Below are 16,463 nucleotides of genomic sequence, written 5' to 3'. Positions count from 1 at the left end.
GGGGAGAAGTGGAGAGGTCGAGTGAGTACGGACTGAGATTGACTAAGGTTTGCTCATCAGTTGTCATATATTTGTGGGGGCTGGAGTGGGGTCATTGCGGGCCAGATCGACGTGACGGGCGCGCCCGAGTGCCCACGTATCTGCCTCATATTTGGGCTGGATATGAGTGTGCCGGTCAGTCCGGACGTTTGAGGCCTGTTTAATGCACCCGCGTGGGTCACGTGACCGATCAGTGATCGGGTGGGCTGGCCGGACGTTTGAGAAGGGTTTGAGACGACTCGGCTGTAGATGTCTGTTAGCTTGCTAGCTAGGAAGATAACCAGGCACGCTGCTGACTATGTACTCCATGCAGAAGAAAACATGATTTGCAAACTAGGGATGCAAGTTAGCTAGGTAGCTAGGATCCCAACAGAAAAATGACATCACACAACATGATTATTCAATCAAACACATAGACATAGTAGTGGCACGTCCAAACTCCCAATTTTGCCATGTGATTCGATTCAATCGTCCACAACCAGATGTAGTTCAACATTGATTAATTATCCCTAACTGATGAAGCTACGATCAGATAAGCTGGGCAATCATCCCATGGATTGCCATCGGCCGTCCAGGAATGAATTAAACACAAGTAGAGAGTTTCAATTTATCTAAAAAAAAGTAGAGAGTAGCATGGCAGCAGATTAATCTAACGAAACTGAACTGAAACCACAAGTCTGCATAATTGATAAACTAAGTAACTGAAAGGTGGAGCATCAGCATGGCTTAATTCCATATCCGATAGCCTCAATCGATCAGGTGAGGTGCTCCAGTCCAGTGAGCTGGCTAATCTGTTGACGGATCAGGTGAAGTAGTGGGCTGGCTAATCTGCAGTGAGATGAACATGATGTATAATCGGAAATGTCAGATTGATGCCAGGGAGGAACACAAGACAGAGGTTTGAACTTTGAACCTCAACTCCGAGGTAGGCGGCACCGTCGGTAACCTCAGCGAGGCGGGCGAGCTCGTCGGGGTCGAGGAAGCGGGAGAGGACGGCGACGACGACGTCGATGTGCTTGATGGCGAGGGTCGTCATCCTGATTGCGCGGCACAGGTAGTCGAGCGCCTTGTCGGCGTCGCGGCCGCTGGCCGTGTCACGGGGCTTGCTGCCGGTTTTGGCGGTGGCGGAGGCGTCTGAAAGGCCGACCTTGGCAGGCCCTCGGTGGCGGCGGCGACCGGATCGTCGTCCCTGTCGGGGCTGCTGTCGGGCTTGCCTCGGACGGGAGCTCGGCCGCCGACGAGGCACTCGACGCAGCGCGGGAGGTGGTGCTCCCCGAGCATCATGACGGCCAAGATGGCGGAATCGACGCGGGCGATGGCCTGGGCCTGGGTGGTGGGGCGGGCCGGGAGGCGCTGCGCGAGCAGGGCGTCGTAGAGCTGCTCGCCGGGCATGAGCGCGAAGGCGATGTTGACGGTGGAGACGGCGAGGTTCTCGACGGCGATCTTGAGGCAGACCGAGAGCATCTTGGCGCCGGCATCCAGGCCAAAGTAGTAGACCTTGAAGACGTCCGAGGCGATCTCCCCGAGCTTGGCGTCGGCGTCGGCGTCGGCCTGGTGGCGCTGCAGGCGGCGGCGGAGCTCCAGGAGGCGGTCGTGCTGCGTCCGCACGTTCTTGGCGGCCATCATGGCCTGCATGAGGACCATCTCCAGGTTCTTCTTGCTCAGCTCTCTCGCCATGGCCGCCGCTCCGCTTGTCTCCTCTCTCTCGCTGCAACGAAGGAAAGGAGAGACCAGAAAAGCTCCGAGTTTTCGGAGGAGGCAGGTGAAAAGAAGACTGAGGGGGGCACGTGTCGCGTGGCCATTGAGGAGAAATTCTGCTGCTGGCTGGCTCTGCAGGATGGGCCCACCAGAACGTTTGACTCATCTTGACCGTGCTCATGCTCACCAAAAAGGGGTAAGGGTAGCGTGCTCCCTCCGCTACCACTACAAGACAATTGCCGTCACTCCTGAGGTGATTTTCCAAATTTGAAAATGCTGGTAGATAAATACTCCTAGCATAAAATTTGGTTACACGCAATGTAGATTACTTGTGAACTAGTATAAGTTTTGTGGTGCACCAATGGCGCACCTCCTGAGGTTTCCATCTTGGCAAAAGCCCATTCTAGTGCCTTTTTGGCGATTGTTGTGTCCAAAAAAGTCAGTTTGCTAGATCGATTCCATTAAGGCCTCGTTTGATGGAAGAGGTTTGAAGAGGATTACAGGGGAATATGCCCGCAGGGCCCAGAATCCCCAGAAAACCCGTCAGCCCATTTGATTCACAGGGATTAGATGGGCCAAACCACTCCAACCCCGGCCAATCCCCCCCGACCCATGCGGCTCAGCAACCTCTCGTAGCCCCTCGCGGAACAAGATTCCGCCGGCTCGCAGCTCCTTCGTCTCTGCCCCTAGCAGCAACTCCTCCAACGGGAGACGGGAGGAAAAGGGACTACTAGCCAAACTCCTCTGAAATATGTTGAATGAAGGGGGATTGATGATTCAAAGGGATTGGAGGGGATTGGGTGGAAGAGAGGGATTCACCCAATCCTCTAAAATCCCCTTCCCCTATGGGGCTGGAAATCCCTCTATGTCAAACGAGGCCTAAGTGGCCAGATCGATTTCATCGAGTGGTGGTAGTTCAAAAAAGTCAGTTTGCTAGATCGATTTTCATTGAGTGATGGTGGTTCAGTTATCCGATATTAGGAGCTCAGTCCCATTACGAGTGAACAAGATAGCCCCTTGCAAGACCAAATGAAAATATGGCATGCCAACATATGGACCTGCTGATATAGAATGCTTTAGGAATTTTACGCATAATCCTTTCTCAGCATGCCTACATAAGTAAAAGGAGCTACTATCCATGTAAAGAATGTGATTTGATTCATCTCAAGACACATTAGGGAATGTAAACAAAAGACGTATATTTGCAAACTTCAGATCTTAGACTAAATATTTGAAACAAACACTACTAGGGAAAACCCTAGTGGTAGCGCGGGTTTTGAGGCTAGCAGCAGCGCGGGTGGCCGCGCTACTAATAAGGCGCTACAGCTAACTTATAGTAGCAGCGCGGCCCGTACCCGCGCTACTACTGTTGAAGATATCAGCAACGCTTTTGCCGAACGCGCTACTATTACTTAGCTGTAGTGATTTCGCAGTCCCTCGCTACTGCTATATCTTTCATCATTTCCCCCGCACCCCTTTCCCTTTCAGTTTCCCTTTCAGATACTAGATACTAGGTACTGCTTCTAGATATCAAATTCATAAACCATTACTGGGTAGTACTCCCCGTTCCAAATTACTCGTAGTGGTTTTAGTTCAAACCACGACGAGTAATTCGGAACGAAGGGAGTACTAGATAACAATTTCATGCATAGTCAACATGCATCCTCAAGCAGTACAAGGTCATATCAACGGCGATCATCATATGTAGTTCTAGATGATATCGACGACGATCATCATATGTAGTTCTAGATGATATAGCCACACACACATATGTAGTTCTAGATGATATCGAAGACAATCATCATCCTCAAGCTGGGCAGTTGGTGTTCCTGATAGTAATTAGGATGGCCTGTCCAACACGAAGATTCTTGCCATCGAGGAATTTCTTCCACCCAACCGAGTTTAAGTGTGTGCGACCGTCCGTGTCCACGTGGTAAGTATAGGTTGTGACGAAGCCCCTTGCAGTAAGGCGTAGTCCACCTGAGCCTTCTTCATCAGGCTCGATACCATAACTCACAGATATGCTCTTTGCCAATTTCTGAATAAGAAAAACATATCAATTAATAAATAGCCTCGCAAATAAGTACATATGGATTATCTACACTATTAATAGTTTCCTTAGATTCTACACTAATAAGCATGTGATCGAACTCTACACTAAAACATATCATCGACTAGATTCCACACAACATACAATATCATTGGACTGTACACTAAGTATTTTATCGGATAATTTGCATTTGTAAGTATAACATACCATATCATGTCGATCAACCATGGTATTTGTCAGGCGGGTCACGAATGGCACCCCGACAAAGTCAGCATGTGGCGGAATTATGTCCCACAGGTTGGACACCTCCTCCTCACTCAGCCTTGTTCTTTGAGCTACGATGGCTTCATGAAGTGGGTCCTCATCATCTTCATCGAGTGGGTCCTCATCATCTTCATCATCTTCCACCAGGTTGAGATAAATGACAGTCAGCTTGGGTCTTTCTGCTCTGAAGGAGAAGCCGATCAACTCACCACCAGTAAGACGCATGCGGGCGACGAAACGGGCCCATCCATCTCCTCCAATCTGCGACATATTGCGTCCTTTCTTGACCTCCATAGTGTACGCCCCCCCCAGGAGCCTCAAATGTCACAGTGTCTCCTATCAGCTTGTTGAATTTCAACCTCGCATTGCATGGGACGATCTGTGTAAAATAAGCAAAATGACACAATGCAGTAATGCCAACACTAAAAATAAAATAGTTATTACATTTCATCTAATTTCTTACCGCCGCATGACGAAAACTCGGCTGGAAGTAGATGTCGAACAGCTTGCCAGTTGCAAGGCTACTGGCGCACATTGACTTGCACAGTCGACATAGTGGTGGTGGTGGTGGCGCCATTTTTCCTAAAGCAATATGAGCAAAGGATTAACGATCCACTTCACAGGAAAGAAAAACAGTATCATGTGATATTTTTGGTTCTTCCGCGAGAAGCAATTTGATGGACAATTATAATCCTAAGATCTAGTAACATATTAGATGACAAGGTACCACCTACATTTTGCCAAAAAGTAACTTATTAAAAAAAAGCAACTACCTACCCATGTACAGAAAAAATAATAATAATATGGTGCATACTAAATCAACTAAATGAACTAGCCTACTAAATCAACTAAATCAAAATGTTGTAATCAACTAAATCAACTAGCCTACTAAATCAACTAAATCATATCAACTAAATCAAAATGTTGCATATGAACTAGCCTACTAAATTAAAATGTAGCAGGGAGGAGGGAGAAGGAGGGGCGACTCGAGGAGGGAGAAGAGAGTAGGGGGAAGAGAGTAGGACCGGGGAGGAAGGCGGAGCAAGGAGGGGCCGGCCGGCGGCCAGTGGAGGGAGGACGGAGGAGGAAGGCGGAGCGAGGAGGGGCCGGCCAGCGACGAGTGGAGGGAGGACGGAGGGAGGCCGGTACCGAGTCCAGCAAGGAGGAGGAGGTGACGGCGGCGCAGAGGGAGGAGGGGCGACGGGGGAGGACCAACGCGGGGGGTTGAGAGGGGATCCAGTGAGTGTGTGAGTGTGAGTGGATCGGATAGAGGAGAAGGGGTGGGAGATGGAATGGCTTAGTAGTAGCGCGCTATAGAGAAAGACGCTACCGCTAAACTACCTAGCAGCAGCGCCTTTCACCAAGAAGCGCTACTGCTATGTGCCAGCATGTAAAAATAGACTTAATTTAATGTATCAAAAATACATTGATCATCAACTATCTTTTTGTGTACAATCTGATTTGTCAACATGAGTCCTCACCGGTTTAGGAACCGGTGAAGACTCATATTGCAGCCACAAATTCTACACATAGAGTTCAATGAAGACCAAGTGCTTGTCAAAGTTTGAGAAGTAACATATTTAAGGTGGTAGAAACTCTCTTCACGGAGCGAGGTGGGACTAAATTTTTGTAGTAAACTTAGCAGTAGCGCTTATTGGCGAAATGCGCTGCTACTATGCTACGTAGCAGTAGCGCTCGTCGTGATAACGCGTTGCTGCTATAACTAGCCTCGCGGCGGCCTCGTGGGAATTATAGCAGTAGCGCGTCTTTGAGAGGGCGCGCTACTGCTATATTTATTTCAGCAGCGAGTTAAGCTTGAGCTAACTACTGCTAATTAGCAGCAGCGCCTTATTTTAAAACGCGCTGCTGGTAAGATTCTGTGTATAGGCTTTTCCTTAATAGTGAAATGACAAGTCACGCAGGAATTACTAGACACATTGTCTTTTTATGGCCAAGAACTTCCATAGATTTGTATCGAGCAAGTAGGGACAAGATTCCATACTAAAATAACTAAAATGTGGCAGAAAATTACCAAACATGCTGGAGAAGGGGTAACTAGCACAGTATACCTCTTGCATTGTCCCATATAACCAACTAGCATTTACTCCTCCCGTCTCACAATATAAGACCTTTTTGCAAGCTATCATAACTTGCAAAAATGTCCTATATTATGGGACGAAGGAAGTAGGATCCAGTCAATGAGTTTCTTGGTGACTATCGATCATCTCTTCATCATTTCAGAAGAAAAAAAACCGACCAAAAGAAAATCACTGTTATGCCTTTCGGGCGAATATTCACAAACCGGGCATCATGGACGTATCATTATGCAAGATTTCTAGCAATCCTAGAATTGGAGCAAATGACATGACAAAACATGATCAAACATAGAATGCCCAAAATCGCAAATTTGACATCCATTGCGCGCAGCAATTCGATTCAATCCGAATGAGCCCTATGCCTCATGCATTGTCCCATATAATCAACTAGCATTTACTCCCCCGATCTCACAATAATGTTAGCTTGCAAAAATGTCCTTATTGTGGGAGGAGGAAGTAGGATGCAGTCCATGAGTTTCTTGGTGACTATCAATCATCTCTTCATCATTTCAGAAGAAAAGAATCCACCAGAAGAGAATCACTGTTATGCCTTTCGGGTGAATATTCACAAATCGGGCATCATGCATGTATCATTATGCAAGATTGCTACCAATCCTAGAATTAGAACATGATCAAACATAGCATGGCCAAAATCGCAAATTTGACATCCATTGTGTGCAGCAATTCGATTCAATCTGGTTGTCCCAGTAATAAGGTGCAGATCAATATTACACTAGATAGCAGGAGCCGTTTAGAGATTAAGTAAGCGCAGATACTAGCAGCAGCTAGGAAATTACTAAGCTGACAGAAATGAATTTAAATCATAAGTATGCATAACAAACTAGTTAAACTTGCCTTTGACGATTAATAGTACACGGGATAATTAACCAGCATGTAGGATGCGCGGTTCATGAGGTGCTTACTGACCACAAATCGACCATCACAGCTAGAACAAAATACAAAATGGGGAATGCATAATTAAAAACATAGTGGCATGTCCAAAATCCCAAATTTGACATTCGATTCGATTCGATTGTCTCACAGTCACAAATAATATGCAGAACGATAGTACACTACTACATTACCCCTGACTGATGAAGCTAAACACAGATAGTAGCATAGCAGCAGATTAATCTTGTTAAAGTATGTACTATAGGATGTATACGGTGTACATATAAACCATATACATGTGTGGGCGTGTGCGTGTTGTATACAGGTAGTTAGGATATGTTTAGGTTGATCTCTATCCCTTGTATAGATTATGACTTGGAGATCAATCCTACAACAACCTAACTACCTAAACCCTGTAATCTCTTGTGCCTATAAGTAACACGTAACGTGTCCCTGCTAAAGCATACGCTTAACGCATCTTTACATGGTATTCAGAGCCTCTCCTCTACACACATCCCCTGCGCCGCCAAAAACCCTTGCGCCATCGTGTCTTCCTCAAGCTCCACCGCAGCCGCCCCATCTGTGCTCATCCCCATCGCTGAGAAACTCCATCACTCCAACTTCAACATCTGGCGCGAGCAGGCTATGGCCACAATCCGTGGCGCTCAGCTGGTGACCTACCTCGATCCAGAGAGGGAGGTACCGGCGCCCAAGCTGTCGGACAAAGACGGCAAGGTCACCGACGTGCCGAACCCGGCATACGAGATCGACAGGGCTCAAGACTCTCAGGTTTTGAGTTTCCTTTTCAATTCCATCTCACCCCCTGTGATGGTTCAGATCGTAACATGCACCACGGCGTCAGCAGCATGGACTGCAATCACGGAGATCTTCATCTCCAAGACGCAGTCCGCCATCGTCAATACGAGGATCGCCCTCTCCAGCACCAAGAAGGGGAACTTCACCATCGCTGAGTACCTTGGCCGCATGAAGGCCCTCGGTGATGAGATGGCTGCCATCGGCAAGCCGCTCACAGACGATGATATGGTGTCATATATCCTTGCTGGCTTGGATTTCGACTACATATCCTTTGTATCCTCCATCTGGGCCAGGACCGTACCCATCAAGCCCAATGAGCTCTACGCGCAACTCATCAGCTTCGAGAGCCGCCTCGCCATGTTCGAGGGTGGCAACTCGTCGTCCCACTCCTCTGCGAACGCTGCCTCCCGTGGCGGTCACGGCTTCTCTCACGGCGGAGGCCGCAGCAGGAACGGCGGCGGCCGTGGTCACGGTGGTGGCTGTGGCAATGGAGGCAATGGCGGCCGCGGAAACGGTCACGGTGGGCGGGGCCAAGGAGGCGGGGGACGAGATGAGCTCCTTGAGGTGTCCTACCAGATCTGCAAGAAGCCAAACCACACTACAATAGAGTGCTACAGGCGCTTCTACATCGCATTCACCAAGGAGAAGAGTGCGAGCGCCGTGTCCAACTCTTCCTACGGCGTCGACACCAACTGGTACGTTGACACAGGTGCCACAGATCACATCACCAGAGAGCTCGACAAGCTCACCATGAGGGAGAGATACAATGGCCATGATCAAGTGAACATGCCCAACGGAGCAGGTATGAAAATTACTCACATTGGTCAAGCATATGTTCGTACTCCCACTCGTAATCTTCATCTAAAAGATGTCCTTTACTCACCTAAAGCCACAAAAAATCTTGTTTCTGCTCATCGTCTATCTCAAGACAATAATGTGTTTCTTGAAACTCACCCTCGTTTCTTCTTCATTAAGGACAAGGAAACGAGGAGCACCCTCCTCCACGGCAAGTGTAGAGCCAGCCTCTACCCCCTATCATCAGCTTCCTTAGGCCCGGGCAGGCATGCTTTTGGTGCCACCAAGATCTCTCCGTCAAGGTGGCACGATCGACTAGGTCATCCGTCTTTGAAAATCGTTCAACATGTTCTTAGCAAGAACAAAATTCCTTTTTTCAGTTCATGAGTTGAATAAAGAGGGGGGGTGTGATGCATGCCAACAAGGCAAAAATCACCAACTTCCCTATACACATTCTAATAGTTCTTCGAATGCTCCTTAGAGCTTATTTATTCTGTTGCATGGGGACCTGCCCGTGATTCAATCAATAAAAAAATTTATTATGTGAGCTTTATTGATGATTTCAGTAAATTTACATGGATATTCCTTCTTAAGCATAGGTCAGAGGTCTTCAAAGTGTTTCATGAATTTCAAGCACTTGTACAAAGACTCTTTGATCGCAAAATCATCACCATGCAAACCGACTGGGGTGGTGAGTATGAAAGGTTAAATTCCTTTTTCCGCCAAGTTGGCATCACACACCATGTTTCATGCCCGCATGCTCATCAGCAAAACGGCTCCGCCGAAAGAAAGCATCGTCACATTGTCGAGGTTAGCCTCTCACTGTTAGCTCATGCATTCATGCCCCTCAAATTTTGGGATGAGGCATTCATAGCTGCCACATACTTGATCAATCGCCCACCAAGTAAGGTGATCAATCTTGGAACTCCACTAGAAAAATTATTCCATGAAACACCAAATTATCATGCCCTTCGTACTTTTGGGTGCGCATGCTGGCCCAACCTTCGCCCTTTCAATGCTCGCAAGCTTGAATTCCGCTCCAAACAATGCGTTTTCCTTGGCTACAGTAACCTTCACAAAGGTTTCAAATGTCTAGATATAACTGCTGGACGTGTTTATATTTCTCGGGACGTTGTGTCCGATGAAACGGTGTTTCCCTTTGCCAAGTTAAACCCTAATGCCGGTGGACCTATCAGATCTGAAGTCCTTCTCCTCTCTGAAAATTCCTCATTCTTACCTCTTGATCATGGGGACGAACATATAGCTAATGATCACTTGGGTAATGCTCATGAAAATTCTGCTATAAATTTTGGAGGAAATTCGGTTGTGCACTGTGATTTTATGCAGCAGCAAAGGACAAGCACAGAGCACGAGGAGGATTCAGGTGCTGCATCAGGAGCTGACAGCAGCATTCTCGGTGCGGATCCGCCCTCGCCTGCCGCGCCAGGAAGTGGCAGTGCATCTGCCTCGGGGTCAGGTGGGCCACCAACGGATGACCACACGTCCCCCCGCGGCCCCGCGGGTGATACAATGACAACCCAAGGCGGGCCCAGCAGTGCAGGTGGGCCAACCGCACTCACGCGGCAGGCGCGCCTCTCCGCGTCGTCTGGTGGGCCTCGCCAAGTGGCCCAACAAGCAACTGGCTCCGGCTCCGAGGAGATCAACCTCGGATCAGGTGCCGCTGGATCGCCTGCAGCGCCAGATCCCGCTCCTGATGGATCGTTTGCCGCGCCGGATCCTACCGGATCTTCTGTGCAGCGGCCCTCTGCTGCCGATTCTGTGCCGGTGAGAACCAGATCACAACATGGAGTTTTGAAGCCCAAGGTTTGGACGGATGGCACGGTTAGGTATGGTAAAACGCGTTTTGGTGGCCTAGCTGTCACAGGTGAGCCAGGAAACTTGGTTGAGGCTTTTGAGGATAAAAACTGGAAAAATGCTATGGATGAAGAATATAATGCTCTTATTAGAAACAAAACTTGGCACTTGGTTCCCCCTGCCAGAGGCAGAAATATAATTGATTGTAAATGGGTTTACAGAGTCAAAAGAGAGTCAAAAGAAAGTCCAGTGGAGAAATAGACAGATACAAGGCTAGATTAGTAGCAAAGGGCTTTAAACAGCGATATGGTATTGACTATGAGGACACGTTTGGTCCAGTTGTCAAAGCAGCTACTATCAGACTTGTTCTTTCTGTTGCAGTATCAAATGGTTGGAGTCTTCGTCAATTAGATGTGTAGAATGTGTTTCTTCATGGCGTTCTAGAGGAGGAAGTCTACATGAAGCAGCCACCTGGGTATGAGGTAAAAGACAAATATCATTATGTGTGCAAACTTGACAAGGCATTATATGGTCTGAAGTAAGCACCTAGAGCATGGTATTCTAGGTTAAGTGATAAACTTCAAAGGCTTGGTTTTTGACCTTCAAAGGCTGATACGTCACTTTTCTTTTATAAGAAGGGAAAAATAACTATCTTTATGTTGGTATATGTTGATGATATTATTGTGGCCAGCTCGTCACAAGATGCAGTCAGTGCATTGTTGGAAGATCTCAAGAGAGACTTTGCACTTACAGATCTTGGCGACTTGCACTACTTCTTGGGAATAGAAGTGAAAAAGGTAACTAATGGGATAGTTTTAAGTCAAGAAAAATATGTGTCAGATATATTAAAAAGGTCAGGTATGATGAGTTGTAAAGCTTCAAACATGCCACTTTCAACTACTGAAAAACTTTTCAAGGAACAAGGGAAGCCTTTGGGAGCCGAGGCAGCCACAAACTACAGAAGTGTGGTAGGTCCTTTACAGTACTTGACGCTTACAAGGCCTGACATATGTTTTCCTGTCAACAAGGTGTGTCAATTCTTGCATGCTCCTACTCTTCAGCATTGGACTGCAGTGAAGAGGATTTTGAGATATCTCAGAGATGGGTTCACTAAAGCCTTGTCATGGCGCAAATTGGAAGAATTCAAAAACAATCTCAACTTGATAAAGTTGTGATTGAGGGGGCCTGTTAAAGTATGTATTATAGGATGTATACGGTGTACATATAAACCGTATACATGTGTGGGCGTGTGCGTGTTGTATACAGGTAGTTAGGATATGTTTAGGTTGATCTCTATCCTTTGTATAGATTATGACTTGAAGATCAATCCTACAACAACCTAACTACCTAAACCCTGTAATCTCTTGTGCCTATAAGTAACACGCAACACGTCCCTGCTAAGCATACGCTTAACGCATCTTTACAAATCTGACGGACCAAACTGAACTGAGACCATAAGTCTGAATAATAAAGTAGCTAGAGATCATCATAGATATAAAAAAAGAGACTGATTGGTAGGACGAGCATGGCTTCGATCAACAATTCAAGGGTTCCCACCACCTTCAAAATCGCTTGTCAGCAGCCTGGATCGATCAGTTGAAGTAGTGAGCTGCATAATCTGTTGATGGATATGGCCCGTCCTGCAGCAAGATGAACTGGACAGTCAGATTGGATCATGAATTGGACACTCAGATTGATGGATGAATTGGACAGAAGAGGAAGGATTGTCAGGTTTTGGACAGACCTCTGAGATGTAGGCGACCTTGTCGGTGAAGTCGGCGAGGCTGGCGAGCTCCTTGGGGTCGAGGAAGCGGGAGAGGACGGCGACGACGAGGCCGACGTGCTTCACGGCGAGGCTCAGGATGGTGCACCCGCGGTCCAGGAAGTCGAGCGCCTTGTCGAGGTCGATGGCCGTCTTGGGCTTGCCGTCCGGCGAGGCGGTGTCGCGCTTGCCGCCGGGGTGCGGGGGGCGGGAGCCGACGAGGTGCTCGATGCAGCGCGGGATGTGGTACTCCTCGGGCAGCTTGACGGCGAAGAGCGCGGCGGCGCGGCCTCGACGCGGGCCAGGGCCTCGGGCTGGGTGGTGGGGCGGGCCGGGAGGCGCTGCGCGAGCAGCGCGTCGTGGAGCTGCTCGTCGGGCATGATGGCGAAGGAGGGGTTCATGGCGAAGCGGCCGCCGTTCTTGACGGCCAGCTCGAGGCAGGTGCTGAGCATGCGGGCGCCGGCCTCCATGCCGATGTAGTAGACCTTGAAGAGGTCCGTGGCGAGCTCCCGGAGCTTGGCGTCGTCGGCGTCCGCGGGGGCGGGGGGGCGGCCCGCAGGCGCTGCAGGCGGCGCTGGAGCTGCAGCAGGCGGTCGCGCTGCGGGCGCAGGTTCTTGGCGGCCATCATGGCCTGCATGAGGACGCTCCCTACCTCCTCCTTGCTCACCTCTCCCGCCATGGCCGCCGCCTCCTGATCTCTTTCTCTCTCTCTCTCTCTCTCTCTCGGATCGCGGTTGTGGGATGGGAGGAAGGAGAGGAGAAAAGTGTGGAGTTTTGAACAATGGCGGAGGGAATCGGGATGGGGCCACCGACGCGAATCCTTCTGGCTTTGCAGGCGATGAGGTTCTGCCAGTGCCAGGTGGGGCCACTCGAACGGCCTCACTGACTATTTGACTCCTTTTGGCCGCCGTCACCAAGGGTCGCGTGCTACCTCAGCTACCATCACTGTAGGTGATTTTTGAAATTTCAAAACCCTGAGAAGAAAAATGTGCTTACCGGCAAACACGGTCGGTGGATTTTTTTTGTAAATTTGTATCATAGGAACACGGGGATTTGCATCTACTAGTGTCTAGTAGCATATGCCCAAATTCCCAATTATGACAGATAAGAGGCAGATACCACATTACACTACATCACCCCCTACCTGTATGTGATGATGAAGCTAATTAAGATAGCTACGCTTCTCCTGAATACAGATGTAGTAGCAGCTGAATAATCTGACCAAATTGAATTGATACGAAACATATGTTGGATGGGTCATCGAACACACTAGAATACAATTACGCCATGCCGAAGAATACATAATCGGAACTGCTTTGCAGACGATGAATATGTGCACGACCACTGCACGATAAGCCTCTAGCGGTCTGCTGCTGCCTGCTGTTGCCATGCAATGGTTGGAACTGTTTGCACTATCGCTCACAAATGGTCTACACACTATCGTGTGTATAGCACTGCTCATACATGATGGACAAACCGGGGATGCAAGCTAGGATCCATGATTAAATAAAACACATAGAAGTAGCACGTCCAAAATCCCATTCGATTTGATCGTCCACGAAGATGTACCACATTGCACTACTACATTGTTTACCCCTACTTGTAATTGATGATGAACCTAAGATAGATTGCCACTAGCCGTCCTGGAATTAATTAGAGCAGGTAAATCTGACCAAACCAAGCAGGTAAATCTGTCAAAAAAGAAAGTGTTTTAATTAGAGCAGGTAACTAGAATAAAAACTTTTGAATTACAGTTAAAAATGTTATTTCACACAAAAATGTGAAGGATGACTAACATTAATATATGATGTGGTAGCCTTACATGCATAGACTAATGCAAAAATAATTATAATCTATAATTTAAATGCATAACTGACTTATGTGGCAGATTTTGCATGGCTTAATGGGAGAGAAGACTTAGATGCATTGCTTGGTGGGACATTGAGGTGGACACTTTGCATTTTGAGACAATTTGGACCAACTTCTTAAGAATGTAAGAGTTCTCTCCACATGCATGAGAGATACTGCCAAATATTTATTTTATAATTATATATAATCAAATAAAAAATTACACACATTTTAATCTTTAGTCTCATATATTCGAATTCAAGAAACCAAATCTTATCAAAATAACACACCGCAACCAATTCCCGCATGTTCAATAACTAAAATTCATCAGATTATTTAGGAAACAGATATGTAAATTTCCCAAATTGATTGAAATCACACGAAAATAATTGATTTTTTAATTATAATGATATTTAAATGCATTGAAATGATTGAACAAATTCAAATTTTAAACATCACAAATCTATTTTTGGAAACATATCATGTGTCACAACAAAACTATTGGTACCGATATCAAAATGATTCTAAATTTTATCCAAGAAAGGATTTAAATAATGAATTTGTTTGACACGAGAAAAACATCGGCTAAGGACTCCGGGGAGAAGGGAAGAAGGGAGTGTGTTTCTCTCAGACGCCGGGGAAAGAAAACTGTGTATGCGGGCGTGCCAGTGTACTATAGTACACAAAAGAAAAAGAGATACGGGAACATGTATTTCATTAATCTCACTGGATAAATAAAATTACAATATCCCAAAAAAAAGGGTGCGCTCCGTGGCCTACTAGCACGGCCAAGATGGCTGTGGCGATTGTGTGATCTCCTGGTTCCCGGGGCCTCGAAAAGCTCCCGGTTAATTACTCCCGCGGGTTGCTCCGCGGGATACCTCCGATTGAGCTGTGTGGTCGTCTTCGTCGTCTTCGCTTCGCGTTCTCCATGCATGATGATGGTGATGTGTGTGTGGGCGACGGCAGAGCCCATGTCCTCGTCGGTACACGCGCCGCAAGTAGCGTGGCCTTTGCGGTGGCCGCGCTTGCCCTCGCCGTCGTGCCTCGTCGGTCTTGACGGCGTTGGAGGAGTTGTTGTTGGGGTAGCATGGATCGCGCTCGGCTCGGACTTCTCGACGACCAGTAGCTTCTCAGGGTGTGCAAGGGGCTACGCCTTGCGGGAGTAATTTTCGGTGGAGACCATCATCGGTGATGACCGTCGTGTTGCTCGCGCCAGCGTGGCCTGAGTGGTCGACACCTCGTCCCGGCCAGACGCTGAGTCCACGGCAGTCGGCGTAGTCAAGGCATCGTCTCACGAGACCGTAGAGGAGCGGTGTTGTTGTTGAAGTCGCGTCGCCCTGCAGCCGCGCCTTGTCCTCGGGCGGTGCCAACCTGCTCGGCTCCGGCCTATGAATGAGCGTGACGCGTGTAGCAGCGGCACTGTGGCAAGGCACCATCTTCACAAGCAGGATACAGGCACCGTTGTAAGGTGTCATCTTCACGATGTGGCGTCACTTGCAGGGACTCTTCCTTGAGCGTGCGGCGCCACGAATGTACGACGCTGTGACGAGCTCCACCTCTTCTTCTTGAATGATGTAAGACGCGCCGATGCCAAATGGGATCTCGTTTCCCTTGAAGGAGACGCGAGCAGCACCGTCATGCCACGTGAAGGAGTCGGTGATGTCGACATGGTCCACGGCTTCGTCCTTCATGGTACCGGCTCGTCGAGGTGGGCGAAGGGTGTGACGGGTGATTTGAACGCCGGGAGGCATCGTGGCGAGCACCATGTCGTGGTCCTCGGCGTGATGAAATGGAGGTGAGCAGTGTGATGGCGAGTTCTGCGTCGTCGACTTCTACGGCACCATCTTGATGAAGTGAACGAATGGCCCGACGGCGAACTCCAGATCACCGTCTTCAGCGGCGTCCCTCCAGCGCGACGAAGCGGACGACAGGCTCCATAGAGCGGTGAGGCTGACCTACGTGTCATCGACCTCCAAGGCACCATCTTGACGATATTGACGGTGGGCGGCGCCGTGGCGTGCCCTGTGTCATTGTGTTCCGCGGCACCGTGTGACGAAGTGGGCGCGAGGAGTGGGGGTGGTCTCCGTGGCATCGGCCTCCATGGCGCCGGCTTGGCGACATCGAACGGTGGGCGGCATCGTGGCATGCTCTGTGCCGTTGTCCTTCCGCGGCGCCTCGTGGCGAAGTGGGCGTGAGTGGTGATGGTGACTTGTGTGCCGTTGGCCTCCATAGAGCTAGCTTGGTGAAGAATCCGGTGGGGAGCACCATGGTTGGCTAAACGGCATCATGGTCTAGCGGCGATGAGTGGAGGGCAGCCACCGTGGCGTTGACCTCCGGGACATCGACCTCGATGGCGTCAGCGTCCATAGCGCGGGCTTGGTGAAGA

General features: G+C 48.7%; 3 pseudogenes; 1 reads left to right on the top strand and 2 right to left on the bottom strand.

The window, feature by feature from the left end:
* Positions 1 to 626: 626 nt before the first annotated feature.
* LOC119282080 lies at positions 627 to 1,731 on the bottom strand (annotated as a pseudogene).
* Positions 1,732 to 8,061: 6,330 nt separating this feature from the next.
* On the top strand, positions 8,062 to 8,200 carry LOC119282948 (annotated as a pseudogene).
* A 3,370-nt stretch (positions 8,201 to 11,570) lies between these two features.
* Positions 11,571 to 12,941, bottom strand: LOC119282079 (annotated as a pseudogene).
* Positions 12,942 to 16,463: the final 3,522 nt, after the last annotated feature.

Source organism: Triticum dicoccoides, chromosome 3B, assembly GCF_002162155.2.
Source record: "Triticum dicoccoides isolate Atlit2015 ecotype Zavitan chromosome 3B, WEW_v2.0, whole genome shotgun sequence".
In the NCBI taxonomy this organism is placed as follows: domain Eukaryota; kingdom Viridiplantae; phylum Streptophyta; class Magnoliopsida; order Poales; family Poaceae; genus Triticum; species Triticum dicoccoides.
The sequence above is the reverse complement of the archived record's forward strand: the minus strand, read 5'-3'. Positions and strand labels throughout refer to the sequence as shown.